Source organism: Clarias gariepinus, chromosome 9 (genome assembly GCF_024256425.1).
Source record: "Clarias gariepinus isolate MV-2021 ecotype Netherlands chromosome 9, CGAR_prim_01v2, whole genome shotgun sequence".
NCBI lineage: Eukaryota > Metazoa > Chordata > Actinopteri > Siluriformes > Clariidae > Clarias > Clarias gariepinus.
The window spans coordinates 35,765,785-35,772,374 of record NC_071108.1 but is presented as its reverse complement, the minus strand read 5'-3'; the positions used below and the strand labels follow the sequence as shown (position 1 = coordinate 35,772,374).

At 39.1% G+C, this 6,590-nt stretch overlaps 1 long non-coding RNA gene across 1 annotated transcript; it reads right to left on the bottom strand.

The window, feature by feature from the left end:
- Positions 1-1,529: 1,529 nt before the first annotated feature.
- On the bottom strand, positions 1,530-2,365 carry LOC128530079 (uncharacterized). Its single transcript, XR_008361105.1, has 3 exons — positions 2,209-2,365; positions 1,735-1,827; positions 1,530-1,616 (listed from the first exon to the last, which is right to left on the bottom strand). It is a non-coding gene; the product is annotated as an uncharacterized LOC128530079 (long non-coding RNA).
- Positions 2,366-6,590: the final 4,225 nt, after the last annotated feature.

Sequence of the window (6,590 nt, the reverse complement as noted above, 5' to 3'; positions counted from 1 at the left end):
TTTTAATAAATAGAAACGTAGTTAAAAACTGTATTTTTTATTTACTCTGATTATCTTTGTATAATATTAAAATTTGTTTGATGATCTTATTTGGTGACAAATATGCCAAAAAACAAAACAACAAAAAAAAAACAGGTAAGAGAAAATTTCCATTGGTAAATATCATTGCATTTTATAGGATACACTCTGGCTTAAAAATAAGTCAGATAAATGAAAAATAACAGGGAATTTTTATAATTTGTTTTGAAATCTTTTTATAAATGGGGATGTTTTCCTGAACCTCTTTCAGAAATTGCAAGCAACTTTTAACATTATCAATACCTTTCTGAATCCCTTTATGATCTGGCTCAAAGTTTTCTTTTGTCTACTAGGAAGTTAAAAAAACATCTTCTAGAATAGTTCTACCATCAACTGAGGGAGATGTTCCACGCTGAGATGGGCTTCAGGCTCCTGGGTGAGTTCCTGATGGTCCTTTCTGGGGATGAGACGGTCACGATCGGAGTGCTGCAGGGTCTCTCACTAAACACCCGCTTCAGCCTCACCATGTCTCTGCTGAGTATAGAGAGAGATTTTACTGATTAGGTTTATTGATGTTTGTATTTTAAAACATAAAGGTTTTTCAATAAAATACACACATTTTAAAGACAAAACATTGCATATTTTATATCATGAGGGTGGACTATATTGTTGTATATTGTTTTATTTGAAATTTTTTTTTTTTTACATTTTATGTTTGGGCATCTGTACCAAACGGATCCTCATAGAACACTCACTCAGAGAACACACTTCCTGTGACGTAGCTTCCTGTTTTTCGTATTGTTCCCGCGAAAGTTCCTCGTTTGTTTGTATCAGGGTTTAGATTACATTACCTTTTCTTGTTTATTCTAAATAACAACATTAACTAATTTTCAGGCTTTAATACCACTGGATTTTTGCCTTTTTCTGTTTGTTTGCTTTTTTTGCGCTTTTTCGGAGAACGCGCGTATCATCTGAGAACAACAAGCGGAATCCATCACCAAATAACTACTCAGGTACGATATCATGTCTAATATTCAGCTCTTTCAGTGTGTAGAGTGCAGGATGTTTAGACATTCTTCCTCCGTCGTTAGTGGTAATTTTATTTGTGATAGGTGTGTGTTAGTGAGGACTCTGACGGAGAAGATATCAGCGTTAGAGGAGCGCATCCAGACTTTAGAGAGGGTTAGAGAGTGTAAGAGCAGTGTTATTCCTGTAGCGGACAGTCTGGGTGCTGCAGGCGGAGGCTGGCCCACCGGAGCACACCTCTTCTGCGCTTCACGTGTCCAACAGGTTTGCTCTCCTCAGTGATGCACCCGCTGAGAAACCTGAAAGAGCTCTGGTTATAGCCCAGTGGGCACAAACTCGTGGGAACCACGTGGAAAAGACGTGTTTTCACCATGTGGAAAAGACGGGTAATTTAGGCGTAAAAGGCAAGTCGAATTCCATTCAAAATTACAAAATTACAAAAACATTTACTTAACACTTAATAAATGACACTGCATCCAGCCTTTCTTTCCTCTTAGGTGCATTTCGTAACCGATTGGCAATAGAGCTGAGGGCAAAGGCTTCTGTAACATCATGCGCCTTTACTACACTGTCTGTCAAAGGACAAAAATGTTTAGTATAATTTAGATGCATGGTCTGCAATGTATCAATACAATCATTGTGTTAATATAAAACAAAGACACGACCACAAGGCACTGTTCAATTACTTACCAGTTATTAATTTGCACAGCGCCGTCAAATGATGTTTTATCCCCTCGTGATCCCTTCATGTTTAGTTGAAACATAAGTGAATTGGTAAGGAATCTAGAAGAAAACAAACTTATCTATTTCAATTCAAAGAAATAAATGGGTAGAGTAACCACATAAGTTACACTGAAAAGTTCCCTCTTCTATTCTTAGAAATTCAATGGAACATATTCTGCAAGTGAATGTTAGTGTTCACTGCCAGAACTCCTCAGTGCATATAATATATTATACATGGTGATGGTGTTGCATTTATGACAAATTATACCTGTTCATCAAATACTAGCCTGTTTTTATGATTTTTGACAAATTAACGTTTGCAATTGCCTGTTATGCTTCGAAGCCTACGTTAGCTACATACATAGATTCACAATCAAGCTAACCGCGTCGGTTAGAACCTACACAAACTGCCACAGAACATACTAGAATATTACTGCTTACCTCAGTGCTCACCCTGTAACATCACACACAAATGTTCTCTGTATGAAACACAATAGCCACGGGTACTTTGTAACTTTAGCAGACCGCAAATTTAAACAAATTTCGAAGTTTCTAATTTCTTTTTATTAGCTATAAATGTTTCGCGCTTCCACTTAAAAAAACGGTATCCAGGAACGGCTGACCCCTATGTGTCGCCTCTGATAGCACATTGGTGTTCTAAAACTTCTTTTTAGTTTGCAAATCCAGTGTACGTTGTAGTCAGATGTGCAGGGGTGTAGCAAGCTTTTCAAAAGTGTGGGGGATGAATGTGGTTTGTTAAGAATAAAAATGATGAATACAATGACAGAAGGGTACAAAAGGTATTAACATACAAGATATAAAAAGCTTTCAATTTAAAAGATTTAGAATCAGAAATGCTTTAATAATCTCAGGGAGAAATTATTTTGTTACTCCAAATATACAGACAACTTTTCATACAAACAACATACTGTATATTCAGAACAGAAATATAAACAAATATGTACATATATAAATGCAACCAACAACAACAACAACTGACCAAATAATATATGACCAACTACAGTGGTGTGAAAAACTATTTGCCCCCTTCCTGATTTCTTATTCTTTTGCATGTTTGTCACACTTAAATGTTTCTGCTCATCAAAAACCGTTAACTATTAGTCAAAGATAACATAATTGAACACAAAATGCAGTTTTTAAATGATGATTTTTATTATTTAGGGAGAAAAAAATCCAAACCTACATGGCCCTGTGTGAAAAGGTGATTGCCCCCCCTGTTAAAAAATAACTTAACTGTGGTTTATTACACCTGAGTTCAATTTCTGTAGTCCCCCCTAGGCCTGATTACTGCCACACCTGTTTCAATCAAGAAATCACTTAAATAGGAGCTACCTGACACAGAGAAGTAGACCAAAAGCACCTCAAAAGCTAGACATCATGCCAAGATCCAAAGAAATTCAGGAACAAATGAGAACAAAAGTAATTGAGATCTATCAGTCTGGTAAAGGTTATAAAGCCATTTCTAAAGCTTTGGGACTCCAGCGAACCACAGTGAGAGCCATTATCCACAATTGGCAAAAACATGGAACAGTGGTGAACCTTCCCAGGAGTGGCCGGCCGACCAAAATTACCCCAAGAGCGCAGAGACAACTCATCCGAGAGGCCACGAAAGACCCCAGGACAACATCTAAAGAACTGCAGGCCTCACTTGCCTTAATTAAGGTCAGTGTTCACGACTCCACCATAAGAAAGAGACTGGGCAAAAACATGGCAGATTTCCAAGGCGAAACCACTTTTAAGCAAAAAGAACATTAAGGCTCGTCTCAGTTTTGCTAAAAAACATCTCAATGATTGCCAAGACTTTTGGGAAAATACATTGTGGACTGACGAGACAAAAGTTGAACTTTTTGGAAGGTGCGTGTCCCGTTACATCTGGCGTAAAAGTAACACAGCATTTCAGAAAAAGAACATCATACCAACAGTAAAATATGGTGGTGGTAGTGTGATGCTCTGGGGTTGTTTTGCTGCTTCAGGACCTGGAAGGCTTGCTGTGATAGATGGAACCATGAATTCTACTGTCTACCAAAAAATCCTGAAGGAGAATGTCCGGCCATCTGTTCGTCAACTCAAGATGAAGCGATCTTGGGTGCGGCAGCAGGACAATGACCCAAAACACACCAGCAAATCCACCTTTGAATGGCTGAAGAAAAACAAAATGAAGACTTTGGAGTGGCCTAGTCAAAGTCCTGACCTGAATCCCATTAAGATGTTGTGGCATGACCTTAAAAACGCGGTTCATGCTAGAAAACCCTCAAATAAAGCTGAATTACAACAATTCTGCAAAGATGAGTGGGCCAAAATTCCTCCAGAGCGCTGTAAAAGACTCGTTGCAAGTTATCGCAAACGCTTGATTGCAGTTATTGCTGCTAAGGGTGGCCCAACCAGTTATTAGGTTCAGGGGGCAATTACTTTTTCACACAGGGCCATGTAGGTTTGGATTTTTTTTCTCCCTAAATAATAAAAACCATCATTTAAAAACTGCATTTTGTGTTTACTTGTGTTATCTTTGACTAATAGTTAAACGTGTTTGATGATCAGAAACATTTTGTGTGACAAACATGCAAAAGAATAAGAAATCAGGAAGGGGGCAAATAGTTTTTCACACCACTGTATATCCCTCATTTAAAAGAACCAAAAGTGCTCTTTCTGCTCTCCTTACAAAAGACAAACTGCTCAGCAACCTTTTTTCTGTTTCCCCTGTCCAGCTTCCCTTTATGTACACAGCACACAGCAACACTGTTGAGGCGAGTTTGGGTCAGTGAATATTGAAAAGTAATACAATGAAATAAATGCAAACAGCGTCTAATGGTAATAGGCTACTCAACATTTTTCAACTTTCATCTCTCAACTTCACTTACAGGATTTCTCTTGAAAAAGGTGTCAATCTTCTCCTGCCTCTTACTTTTCTGCATCTTAATGATACTGTGTGACAAAAGGACAGTGGGAAGCTTGATAGTGGCATGGGTCTGACAGGACTGGGACTGCTACACGGGTCTGACAGGACTGGGACTGATGGGGCTGACAGGACTGGGACTGATACATTTTGCTTACTTGCAGATAAGCAATAAGCAACGAAGATATAAAACAAAAAAGGTCCTCACAAAAAGCTTTTTCTAAATAATAATAATATAAACAAAAGTATAATAATGTAAATAATAGTATAAATAATTTACTGTTTTTAAACATTAAAATAATATACACATTAAAATAATACACTTCCATAGTCAACAGGTATGCAAACTGACATTATTTCTCACTTTTTTCTCCTTAACAGATCCAATCAAACACAACAGGCAGGTCAGCTAATGAACAAACAATGCTCAAAATATCAAAATCAATTGCACTGGCAATAAACCCTGAAATACATTGCTTAACATTGTCAATTTGTCCCTCCTCATCAATTTCCCGCCTTCTTCATCACAGTTACTTTATGCATTGATGCCACACACATAACCGAATTTAGCTAAGTTACACTATCAAAATTAGCAACTGCCATAATAATACAGAAAACATTCGACGTGTCAACGAAACATAAACAGAACATCTTCCCAAACATATATCAAGCTTATTTGAAAACCTCAAAGCATAAACATTCAAAGTACCTGTAAAACGGAGATGTAAATAATCATAACCATAAGTTCCCGCCTCCTCTGCACGAGCTGACCGATAAATCTAACACACCAAGAGAGGCGGGACTTAAGGCAGAACAGCCAATCATCAGCCGGTGTCATGTTTGAGGGGGAGAAGAGAGAAGAGCTGAAGCGAGCGGAGACACAGAGCGGCCAGAGAAACGGAGGAGCGAAGGCCGAGGTGTTTGTTCAAAACTGCGGGAAAACTGTAGAAAAAGTCTGGGTGTTGAACCCTCTCACCGGGAAAAGTCTGGGTGTTAAAACACCCACATCCCCCACGGGTGTGACGCCCCTGCAGATGTGGCATTTACGCGATCAGTAACACATTTTGAAAATGCCATTTTAGAACACATTTTGGCTCATGTGTTCAACTTTAGAACACATTGGACGCATCATATGCGTCATTTTATTTTAGAGTGTGTTTAATGTTAATTAATGATTGTCACATTTATGTAAAAGCATACAAAATATGCATTCAAAATTGAATCCAGCAACCATCAATAGGTGGTACAAAATTATTTTTCATGTGATATCCACGTGGAAATGGGCGAAGAATAATGTATCCACCAATTTTCACCTGATATCCATGTGGATTCCACATTAATTTGGAACAGGTTTTCCACGTGCCTAAAACCATGTGGAATCAACGTGGATATCAGGTGAAAATTGGTGGATCCACCACTTCACCAAATATCCACCAGAAATCCACGTGGATTACATGTGTTGTGCCCGCTGGGAGGAGACTCTATAATGAGACATGTGAAATTAGCCAGGCCTTTAGGGGCGCCAGCGGCAGTGGTTAGGTGTATCCCGGGAGCCAGAGCACCGGACATAGCAGGTAATCTTAGGGCTCTAGGACAGCACAGGTTCTCCAAGATAGTAGTACATGCTGGAGCTAATGATATACGCCTTCGTCAGTCAGAGGTTAGCAAGAATAACTTTATAGAGGTGTTTAAATTAGCGAAGGCGATGTCCGATGACGTAATATGCTCTGGTCCCAATGAGACGTGGTGACATAACTTACAGCAGGTTATGGTCGCTGAACCGCTGGATGTCCAGGTGGTGCTCCGAAAACAACGTGGGCTTCATTGATAATTGGAAGACCTTTGAGGGCAAAGCTGGCCTGTTAGGGCGGGACGGTGTCCATCCCACTCGGGAAGGTGCTGCTCTCAT